This window comes from Octopus sinensis, linkage group LG5 (assembly GCF_006345805.1).
Source record: "Octopus sinensis linkage group LG5, ASM634580v1, whole genome shotgun sequence".
NCBI lineage: Eukaryota > Metazoa > Mollusca > Cephalopoda > Octopoda > Octopodidae > Octopus > Octopus sinensis.
The window spans coordinates 118,120,907-118,133,739 of record NC_043001.1 but is presented as its reverse complement, the minus strand read 5'-3'; the positions used below and the strand labels follow the sequence as shown (position 1 = coordinate 118,133,739).

The 12,833-nt window shown below is 30.2% G+C and overlaps 1 protein-coding gene across 1 annotated transcript in view; it reads left to right on the top strand.

Annotated features, from left to right (window-relative positions):
• The window catches only part of LOC115211891 (alpha-L-fucosidase), a 46,660-nt gene extending 46,301 nt beyond the window's left edge, over nucleotides 1-359 (top strand). Inside the window, exon 8 of the mRNA XM_029780636.2 lies at nucleotides 1-359. This exon is cut by the window's left edge and continues 741 nt beyond it. The gene's annotated coding sequence lies outside the window, so the exon portion shown is untranslated.
• The last annotated feature ends 12,474 nt before the right edge of the window (nucleotides 360-12,833 follow it).

Genomic DNA, 12,833 nt, shown 5'->3' with positions numbered 1-12,833 from the left:
CTATAATACCTACCTATATACACACACAGAGACACCCACACATGTTCACTTCTCAACCATGTGGCTTTGGATTCAGTCCCACTATGTGACACCTTGAGGAAGTGTCTTCAACCATAGCCCAAGGGAAACCAATGCCTTATGAGGAAATTTGATAGACAGAAACTGTAAGAAGCTTATTTTATGTGTGAGTGTATGGATGGTGTCAAACAGAGATATCATCATTTGTGGTTGCACTGTAAGTCATGGAGTTTGTTGATGTTTCCTTTCAACAAAAATATTGGTTATCTCTGCCTTCAAATTCCTCTGGATTTCAAAATCTCTTACTTGAAAATCAGGTAACAGTCTTTTACAAGAAGTGCGCCAACCATAAAAATCATATTTCAGTATTTCTATTTAAGTGATGCTAGTCTGGAAAAGTGTTAAATGAAACGAATGAACAGTGTGTGTGTATGTGTGTAAAAATACACTTGCACACATGTGTATATTTACACACAAATGTATCCCTTACTTATCCTAGGAATAAGCTGAAGATTATTTAGTTAATATTTTTAATTTGTTTATTTAATTATTTATTGTGTATCGTCATCAACTTTTATTAACTTCTCCCAGAGGAAAGGGAGGGTGTTACTCATGACAACGCTCAGAATTTCTATACAGGAGTGGTCAGTACGTAAAATGAGCATTCCTGCTTTTTTTCTATATGCAAAAGGATCTACAAAAAAAAAATGTCATTCTTAAACCCCCATATCTACTGTGTACTAATGCAGGAAATTGCTGTTGTCACTAATTTGCATTATTAACCTAGCAAGGGTGATTTATTGGTATTGATAGAGTATCAGACAAAGTGCTTTGTAGTATTTAGTTTTAACCCTTTACATTCTGTGTTCAAACCCTGCTGTGGTCGTTCATTCTTTTGAGATTATTAAAATACAGTACCAGTCAAGGGTTGATGTAAATGACAGTTCACCTCCTGCCAAAATTGCTGGTCTTGTGCCTCAATTAGAAATCAATATTAACTCTAATATCTTATAAAAGACAACAGAAATAATGGTGTTCACAGCTGGATTCATTCTGTCCTTTCAAAATCTCTGTACTTTGCTGCAAAATTACATTACTTCTTTTATCCAAGTCATGTGGAGAAGTAAGACCAATTTTCATGTATTATTGCAAATGTAATAGTTCAGAGATAAACAAATTCAATTAATAATCTCATCTTCATAGCTGACAGCAGTCTGCATCAGGCTGATATCTTTTCTTCCTGTAATATTTATTGAACACTATATACTGGCATTGAGAAATATTGATGGAACAACCTTTTTGGATAGTCAACCTGATTTTTTTCTGTTTTTACAAAAATGCTATATTGATCAAACAAATCTTTATATTTTTCATGAAAATTGTTGACATAGTGATGCATTATTAATCATTTATCTTGATGCAAAATTGTAACTATTTATAGAAACACAATTAAGTCTAAAATATGTTTATTGTTGCTGTGGGATTGTCATGCTTTATAGCTAAACCCTCACATTGACTGGATAGCATGTTTTAACAAATTCAGTGAAGCTTACATATTTTCTAGGTATTTTACTCTGAATTTTCTAGGCAAAGTGCTCTATACTCTGTACCACAGTTGACCTAGCAAACAGGATTATGTACCAGATAACTGAGAATGTTACCTGTGATTGACTGATTGCCTGTAGAAAGGTAGTGGTCTCTCACCTTAGTTGCACTCCATGAAACCTATGGTAAGCACTGGCTCTGATGGAACCCTCAGGTCTTTGAAGACTTATGTAACTCATATGTCTCCATCTCTGCCAAGTCATGTATCATAATGGGTATTATAAGTAAAAGGAGTGCTGACATATTTCATGTTGTAAGCCAAGAAATTTTAATTAATTACAATTACATCCTTTAGTAAAGAGAACAATCATTTTCTAAATGATGAACTCTAATCAAAAGGACATGGGAGATAACCCCAAAAATCTTAACTAAATATAGATGCAGTGAGGAGTGATTCTGATCTTTAGCAGTACAGTGGTAACTCCGGACATATTTTGGTCTTATTGGACCTCCTTAGTGAAGCATAAGTCTAACTGTTACTGCAGATCTTATCATTCTTAGATGACTAGAAGTATGTAGGATTTTGTAGATGAATACTGTGTTGTATAATAAATTAAATATTATTTATGGAATATGTAATACAAGCTATCGTATAAAAAGTAATTAGTGAGATGCATGTCTGAATTTTAAAAAATTTAGGTTATTGGCTCATTGCTAATAGTTTTAGTATCTACCATAAGCATTGTATTTCCTTCTAAATCAAAACCTACTGTTTTAGTTAAATTACCGAAAAAGAAAATGAAGCACTTTGTATTGTGTAACTGGAGTTTGGAAGACCATATAAATATAAATGATTTCTTTTAAAAATTATTTGAAATATTGGCAGGAGTTAAACTGTGTCAAGGTGAGAAAATGAATGTAAAAACATTAAATGAAAACTTTTTTAGTAATGAATTAATAATAATCATTCTCTAAAAATTATTGAATATTGTGTACTCTTCTAAAGAAAACTCTCACTGAAGAAAATATATTCAAAGCAAGTCTTAGTACTATCTATCTTTTCTTTTATAGTGCCATACTCTATGTAAATTAGAATTTTTTTGCTACTGGAATATGACATAAAAACATACTTTGATTTATTTTTTTGCCTATATTTTTCTATACTTCTTTACAGTATAGCAAATATTTTAATTGTGGAGTTGAAATGGACATGTCAATAAGGCAGTGTTCTTGTTTGCACATGGGTTGTGAGTTGATGTTTAACTAGTTGCTATGCTCTGTTTTCAGACAAATCTACATAGAGTAGATGAGATCTGTAGCAATTCACTTAATTTTTATTTTATCATATATATATATATATAATATATATATATATATATATATATATATATATACATATATATACACATATATATACACAATTGCAATGTGGAAGATGTTTATAAGCCATTTAAGAACACACAAAAACTGTTAGATTCACTTCAGCATTTAAATTTAATTTGTGTCAAAATATTTTTGTCACTGACAAAACTTTGTGCTGCATAACGTTTTGTCAGTGAACTGGTCATAGTTTCAAAGCAACGAAAATATTTTTACACAAATTAAATTTAAATGTTGAAGTGAATCTAATGTTTTTTTTTTGTGTGTGTGATCTTAAATGGCTTATAAACATCTTCCATGCTGCAATTGTTTTTGTTTCAGCACACGATCTCAGATCAAGTCACTTGCTATGCAAGTACATCTCTGTAAAATATATATATATATATTATATATATATATATATATATATATATACATATATATACACATATATATACACAATTGCAATGTGGAAGATGTTTATAAGCCATTTAAGAACACACAAAAACTGTTAGATTCACTTCAGCATTTAAATTTAATTTGTGTCAAAATATTTTTGTCACTGACAAAACTTTGTGCTGCATAACGTTTTGTCAGTGAACTGGTCATAGTTTCAAAGCAACGAAAATATTTTTACACAAATTAAATTTAAATGTTGAAGTGAATCTAACGTTTTTTTTTTTGTGTGTGTGATCTTAAATGGCTTATAAACATCTTCCATGCTGCAATTGTTTTTGTTTCAGCACACGATCTCAGATCAAGTCACTTGCTATGCAAGTACATCTCTGTAAAATATATATATATATATATATATATAAGAATTAGGCTAACAGCTCTCAGAATTTAAATCTTGCCATTACAAAACAAAGAAAAATCACTTCTCTGGATTGCAAAAATCCTTTTGGATGACGAGTAAAAAGGACTGTGAGCCATCTAAAAATATAGGGGTTACATTTTTATCATGAAAATTAAGTTTTACATTGGGTTTATTCATGATTTACATTTTTCAAATGAACTTGAAACAATTACTTTATTTACCTTCATTTTTACCTTTTTTAAAGTGTATTCAAAGCTGAGACCTACATGAATTACTTGTCAACATAACATAAGTTAGGAAGTATTTTCTTTTTTTTCTTTTTTATACATCTTGAAAAACTTGCCAGTTGTAATTGTTAATCTGAAAATATATGTTAAAGAGAACCAGATAAATTATGACTTGAGTAGAATTCTTCCTTGCTTTTATTCTTACACCACTGAAAGAAATATGTAATAGTATCCACCTAGTTGCTTGAGTAAAACTACATTCTAGAATAAAGTACAATGTGGAACTAATAGGGAGCTCTCCCTCTCCCTCTTCCTCCCCCCCTCTCTCTCTCTCTCTTCTGCTTCTAATAATAATACATAATAGACATCTGGTCACTCACAAGACATTGTATCTACAACCTTTGCCACTTTCTGGAAGTAATTTCAAGCTTTATAAACTATACCAACATATACTTCTTGTACATGATTGACTACTAATATAGTAATATTAATGATATTTCTGATAAAGTAATGAAGATATGAGCCTTTCTTTGCAAAAATGGAATTAACTTTTAGATGGAAATTTTAGAACAGAACACTTGTAACAGTTTTGTAAATATTTATATCCTGAATTTAATTTAAGGGGTTTTTTTTTATGTGCTGAACTATTTGATTAATAATTGTTATGTTTATCTAATCAAAAAATGTTGAGTTAATTATATTTTGATAATCTTTAAAATTTTGTTTATCAGTTGTATTGACCTTTTTTTTTAATGGAAACAAATTTGAAAAATTGTTGTAATATTAGCAAAATCTAATTCTTGTTAAAATTATTATGAAGAAAAAATTTTTTTAAATATTTTTTAAAAAACTAATTAAAATCAGAAAGATTTTAATGCTAGAGGTGGGTTTTATGAGTGGATTCTAACTCATAATTTTTTATGTTAAAATCTTTATGTGCTTTGATGATCCCCTAGGAAGAAGACTTAATTCTGTCTGGAGTAGCTACCAGAGTGTCTGGGAATGTTACAGGTAATAGACAGATGCCCTTTCCAAAGGGAAGTTTATCTTCATCTTCCTAAGGGCCATGATACCGGCGCCAAATAAAGCCAGCCATACAGGTTCATGAGGGGAAGAATTGAAATACTTTATTGTTTTGATATGACATGAAATGATTGTATGGATGTAGTTACATTGAAGATATAGCGAGATGTTCAGTTGACAATTTTCTTTAACCTTTTACTCCATGTTGACTAATGATAGTTGTGGGGAAATGCTGAGATTGAAACTGGAGAATTTGTGATTGATTGCCAGCTATGTTACCTACTATACTAAGTTGTTTACTTAGTACATATTTCTTATTTCTTACACTTAACACTAATAATGAAATTGTGCATGTGTTTGTATGAATATATAAAGGATAGAAAAAGAGTATTCAATAATATGAGTGGGTTATAAATTATTTAAAGAAAACTGAATTTTCACAATTCATTAGTGTGAGTTTTGTTGGTGAGCTTCTGATCATCAACAAGAGACTCTTAATAAAAATTTGTAATGATTCAAGAACCATTTAATTTGTGTGTGTGTGTGTACAGTTATATTTAACTCTTTCATGTACACATGGATGTGGAAAGACTTTGTTGTGAAAATTCTCTCAGGAGAACAATTCTCCGTATAGACTGTGTGTTAAAACATTACAGGACTCTGAATGATGTCAGAATTAACCCAGTGATGCCTTTTCTCCTGAAACAATTTCTACAGTGAAGGTCTTTCCACATCCAGGTATGCATGAACATGTTAAGTATCTACACACATATTTCAATCAATACTGTTTTGTGCACCCACATCTCTCTCTCTCTCTCTCTCTCTTTCTATATATATAGATATATATATATATATATATATATATATATATATATTATATATATATATATATTATATATATATATATATAGAGAGAGAGAGAGAGAGAGAGAGAGAGCAAAAGAGCATATAAGCATAGATGTGTGTGTGTGTGTATGCATGGGTATTTAGATATATATGTGTATTTGCATATATATATATATATAATTTTGTATGTAATGTATTTGTATATATGCATGTTTGTTTATGTTGGGCTAAAATCTCTCTCAATGATAATGGAAGTAGAATGAAAATTAAGTCGTGAATCTGATCTTATTAAAGAATCAGCCTGTTTAGAAATTCGATTTTTTTTAAAAACATGTAAACGCACAAACATTGTTTTTAAAATTGTTTTTATTGTTATTTTATAAATCTTAACCTAAATTTAATGATGATCTCAAACATGACATAAACACAAATAAATACTCCCATATTTACAACACCTCATTGTGGTAATTACTTTGTTGTATTGAGAGTGTAATGTTTACCTTATGTGCTACAGATGTAGAAATATAAAGAATTGAATATACAAAGTGTCTATTACCTTAAAAGATTGTTTTTATAAAGTAGTGTTTTTTTCTTTCTAAACTTTGTTGATGTCCCTACACACCTCCTTCAAAATGCAAGAGCAACAGTATAAGAAAAATGGGGAGAATGGAAAAAGGAAAGATTAGTGTGCAAATCTACTAGATATTCACAATTGTGGAAAATGGTAATGTTTGTATGAATGTGTGTGTGTGTGATGTTCAATTTATAAACATCAAGAAATATGAAAAGAAGTCTTTTTTATGAAGTACTTCAAATGCAAACGTAGCTATGAATAATCACTCATAATATATTAGGTTAAAAAAATGAAAAGATCCCTTGAATGGTGGACAGCCATTGACAGGAGTATGAATGTGTGTTTTAAATACAATTTTTTAAAATACTTATATCTTCGGAAAATTTAGAAAATGATAATGCTTATTAACATTATGAAAGAAAGCTGATTATCTTTTACCAAATGTTTATGTAATTCTTTTATACTTAGTGGATTAAAAGTTGTTTGAGGAAACCAAAAGCAGTCATCAAGGCATTGAAACTTTATCAGTTTAAATATCTTTTATGACCATGTTCTTAACAAAATACACCACTTATCTGTTCCAATTAAGTTAAAATGGTGGAATGTTTTAATTTTAATACAATCTCATCAAAACAATGTATATATATATATATATATATATATATATATATGCATAGATAGATATATATAATAGAAATAGAGGTGGTCCCATGCAGCTTGGATTGGTATCAAAAGGAATAAGTAGCTTAACAGTTTAGCAAATTGTAAGTTTTTACTTTGCATACTCTTTTTTTATCTCCCTTCTCCCCACCCTTGATACAGATAAATATAGTTTTGGCAAGATCTACAATTAACTTCGCCATAGAAAATTAAAAATTAATTATGGAGGGCTAAAAATAACAAAATATTATATTAATATGTTATTCCTATTGACTAGATTTATGGAGTTATGTTTTAAAAAGGAGCAAATATGATGTTACGTTTAAGCCTTTCCTGTGAGAATGGTGGAAGTGTATTGAAATGACTTTTGCATGAAATTGGAACTGCATCAACTGCCATCTTGTCTGAGAGTGCTTACCATTCTCAGATGTGATGTATTTCATTTGCCCTAAGTGTTTCTTGGGCTGTTTTTGTCATGGTTACCTTTAATTGTCACTTAATGAATCTTTTTCACCTTACTAGTTTCATAAGATTCCCATATGTCCATACTAGTGTAGCTATGTCTCATGTTTAAATTAATAACTATCTTCAGTACTGAGTCATTTTCTCAATTCTAAGTTAATATCACATGTCCTAACTGATTATAATCTATGTATTCCATTCTAATTGCATCAGATCTTCCATATTTGCAAGCCACATTTCCTTACCTTAGTTCATCACACTTCTTATATATAATTCATTTAGTATACCTTTTCTAAAAATAGAATTGAATTTACTCACTCTAATTAAACTATAAATATCATTTATGAAAGATAATTAAAGACAGCTTATGAATCTTGTCCAATTTTTTAAAATAAAATTTGTTTGGTTTTTCCATCTTAGATTTTGGGATATAAACTTTTAAGACCTTTTATTTACTTCTAAAATATTTTGTCAAATTCAGCAAAAAAGACAAAAACAAAGCAAAATGTATGGACATGAGAAAAGGGATCTTAAAACATTTTGAGTGAAAAGGAAACAGAAGGCTGAAAATGGTTTATACAATCAAGATACAATTAGGGGTTGTAAAAACCTATTTGAAATAAATATAGTTTTAGTTTTATTATATGCACTTTCTGACAAGTTGTGGTGCACCTGAGCACTGTATACAATAATTTCATTATTGTTATTTTGAAACAATAAGAAAATATCTATGATATCCTTTGGTCATGATTGTTATCGTCTTGCTCTTAATCTGAAAACTTTGATGTTGAATTCATGAATATTTCTTAATTAGATGATGAGTGAAAAACGTTGAATTCTATGAAGCATTGTTCAAATTGTATACGAAACCTAATCAACAATTTCTGCCTATATTTTATACTATTCCTGATGTACTGATATCAGAAGCAAATGATGGCTCTTGCAAACATTCTTTTTTGATGATTTTCTCTTACTGTTATAAAATTAAAAGTTTCCCTTGATTCTTCTCTTTTTCTCAACTGTTTAATTTGCACTTTGCTTTCAGTACTGTGTGAAAAATGTCCAAGTTAGAGATGAAGATTGAGTGCAATAATTTTTCAATTATTTTTATATTTCAATTATTATATCGTTTTGTTCTGAGTTTTTGAAAAGGGGAGAAAAAACTTGTTAAAAATATTTATGAACAAATGATTTTTTGACACCAAATATGATGTCTTGCTTCACTTGCCAAATAAGGTGATAAGGGATAGTTTGTGCTGGAAGTGATACACAGAAACATATAAACAGGCAATTGTGGCACAAACACACATGCATGCGTGCACACAGGTGCACGCGCGCACACACACACACATAATGATTTACTAACTTGTGGACTGTTATTAGGAAGAGTAAGTTTTTCTTTTAATTTATTTAAGATCAATATTCATTTAGATGTTATGTATAATATAAAACCAGCACTATAAATATTAATGTTAAATATATACCATTTATTCCTTTTGCATAGGTAGCACTGCTTAAAAAAATAATCATGAAGTTGTGTTCTTTCCAGCACAAGGAATGTTAGCATTCTTCCTTCTTAGAGTTTTAAAAAGCAGCCTCCCTATACTTGCTATTCACTGGCTATGTTTTCATCAAACAAATCTCTTACAATTATCGGCAATTTTCGGCTGATTTTGCCCAGAAACCAAGGAAGAGAATTAAATATCTTCTGTTGAAATTGGGCAATGATGTGTGTGTGTGTATATATATATATAACTTGTAGCTAGTTTCTCAATAGGGTTGTTAGTTACAAAATCTGAATTTTGTAACTGTTATTTTGAATTTTATCTGAAAGCAATCAGAAATAAGAGATGCATGAAACTTGGGTGTTTTTATATATGCATGCATATACTTGTATGTATGCACAATACATGCCATTGTGTGTGTATGTGAATGTATATATAAACATAATGTGTTTGTGTTTGTGTGTGTGTGTGTGCAAAACTTGTATGTAACTTTGTAGCTGGATAAATTTTGTTCAGTACAATGTTTGCTATCTGTGATCTGCAAGTACAGAACCATTTCAAAAATTTACACTCCATGTAAATAGCAAATCTGAGTTTGATGTTAAAACTTTGCAGAAAAAAATATTTTGATTTTATAGAATAATATTTTGTGACATGTTTTTTTTTTAGTATTGTAGACCCTTGATAATTTTAATAATATTGCTGATATTTCTCCTTCCCTGCAAAAGAAAAAAAGTAATAATAAAAATATATCCAGCATTGTATTTTAACCAATTTTATATAATCACAATATAGTTCCAGATAGAACGCCCCATGCATTTTAGTAGCACTGGAGTATTTCGAATACTTGTTTATCTTTCTCAACAAATTGCAAAATTAATTTTCATCTTACATCCCTCTAGACATAAAAGACAAACTGGTTTTCTTTGGCCCATGTTTGTGAAAAACCTACTGTAGAATCTACTTTTAGTTGTAAATTTAAAAAAAAAATTATAAACAAATTATTATGAGGTGGAAATTTGTCATAAAGGCTCTATCACCTATTCCCAAGTGAAAAATAAAAGAAAATTTGATTAAAAACTTTAAAAAAAATATATTGAAAGTAATTTTATTACAGAAAATATCAATAGTATCTTTGCAATTTGAATTTAAAAGCATATCAAATCTGATTTTTGTTTCATATGTTGTTTATGTTTTAATTTTTATACAATCCATATCATCTCCTCATTTGAATTGATGTTTGTTTCAGTTGTTAATTATGTTGTTAAAATTAATTGCTAAGACTAACTGGAAGATTATACACTAATTTTATTATATCATTTGACATCATATTTGAATAACAATCACGTATTAATATTTACACACACTTATAATTGATTCTGGTTTATGCAAAGGGTTTACAAAATGTATTTTTTGTTGTTAGAATATATTATCTTTATAAGTAAAAATGTCTTTGTGTTTTTTGTATGAATATATCTGTATATGTATTTGCAAAAACATACATACATATGTTGTATATGCAATCTATGAACAGAAAATAGCAACCAAATTCCTAATGCACAAAAAGGGGCAGAGATGCTGGAAAACACCAAAAGGTGATAACCAATGCAGACTTTGTGGAGTTAATACCAAAGATATCACCCACACAAAAATGTCATTGTTTTATTATCTGCTGATGAGATATGATATAACAAAAACACTTTACAATGATGATAACATTGTGGCCAAAGCAATAAAGACCCACGTGACAGGATGGAGAAACTTTGTACAGTCGTGGAAATTAGTTGCTCGGCAGATGTCAACATAAAGGTAAAGATCAGCCAAAACAAAAACACCTATGCTGAACTATTGAGAAATGTACAGGTACTTTACAAGTCCAGATTTATATCTGTTATTATTTGGGCATCAGGAAAGGTAACAAGCAGCCTCAGCACCAATATCAAGAAATTGGGTTTCTCAAAATTAGAAAGAAGGAAGCTAATTAGAAGATTACAAATACAATTCATTAGTGGAACTGTCAGGATTTGTAAAATTTTCCAAAAGTTTAGCATTTAAGAGCATATGCACATGTCTAGACATTTAACCATATGCATGATAATAAAACAGAACATACAAATCTGCATGTGCACTGAATCCAAATATTGCACAAGTACATAGAAACATGCACAAATACCCTATTGATGTTGCTGAAATTCCTGAACTAGGTTAGAAACCAGCTCATTTTCTATTGGCAAGAAGATACATACATTTTTGCTTCTCTCACACTAAGCTCAGCTTTTGTCATTATTTTCTCTCTCTATTCTCCTTCTTAGAGTAGTGAGCACTCTTCAGTTTTGTGACATTCAAAGTGATCTCATAAGATTCATCCAGAATATTCTTTCAAGTGGTTAGTGTTAGAAAGGGCATCCAGCTGCAGAAACCATGCTAATGCTGAGTTAGATGTGTGAAATATGTCCTTTGACCTGTCTCGGAGGACAGTAAATCTGGATAAGAATTGATTCAAGAAAGTCTCTCTGACTTCATGATGTTATCTGATTGTAAGGTATATCTTTTGTATAAATGATCTTTTCTTTAGTGAAACATGTGTAAGGATATAACAAATTATGAATATATTCCCACTTTTATTTTTCTACGTTTATTCTGTTTTTAATATTGACAGAGAACAACTACAAAATACTCTTGGATTTCTCTTCACAGACAAATCTTTCAAACTAAAGAAACTCATGGAGATCTAAAGATTGGTTATATGTTATACCCTAAATACTGCACTATATGCGCGTGCACGCACGCACACACATGCATGTATTAGGAGTGCTGTTAAGCAGTAATACCATATGTTCAAGCAAATAGTCTGCTATCATATCACAAATAGTTTTCAAGCCAATAAAAGGTGTTCTTGCAATCAAACAATCAGCATGATGTTAATTACCAAACATAATGTGGACATGTACTGTGTGTTTGTATACTCTGTCTGATAACCCATGGAAAACAAGGACTTTAGTGAGCTGCATATTTGGTATTGCATGCTAAATGAATTTTGTAAGGTTAACGCATTCAAGGAAAAACATATGTACTTATATATCCTGATGGTGTGAGCATTTGGAAATGCCAAAGATAATTTGACTAATTCAAAAATGGTGATTGCAATCTTTTGTATGGCTATCAATCAGAAATACCTACCGTTCTCAATAATGACCCCGTGAAAACAGGAATTGAAGGCGATCTGTGTCAAAAAACCAGGGAGCTTAATAAACCTTGTGGAAGATCATCTCAAACAGGTTGGGAGCATGTATAAGGAAGGTAGATGAGTACCTCATGATCTTTCCCTGAGAATAAAGCAGTGTATTTAATAAATTGCTAATCAAGATTGAAGAAATACTTTCTTAATCAAATTGTAACAGGTGATGAGAAATGGATAGTTTATCCCAACAATAAATACAAGAAGCAGTGGTTTTCACCAAATGAAAATCTAGTTCCAATACCCAAAGAAAATTTTACTCTGTATTTGGTGGAATACAATAGGTATTGCAGCGTGGAAGGTGTTTATAAGTCATTTAAGAAACACACAAAACCGTTAGATTCACTTCAACATTTAAATTAATTTGTCAAAATATTTTCGTCGCTTTGAGACTGCGACCTGTTCACGGACAGTGAACATGCAGCACAATGTTTTGTCAGTGAACAGGTCGCAGTCTCAAATCGACGTAAATATTTTGACAAATAAAATTTAAATGTTGAAGTGAATCTAACGGTTTTGTGTGTTTCTTAAATGGCTTATAAACACCTTCCACGCTGCA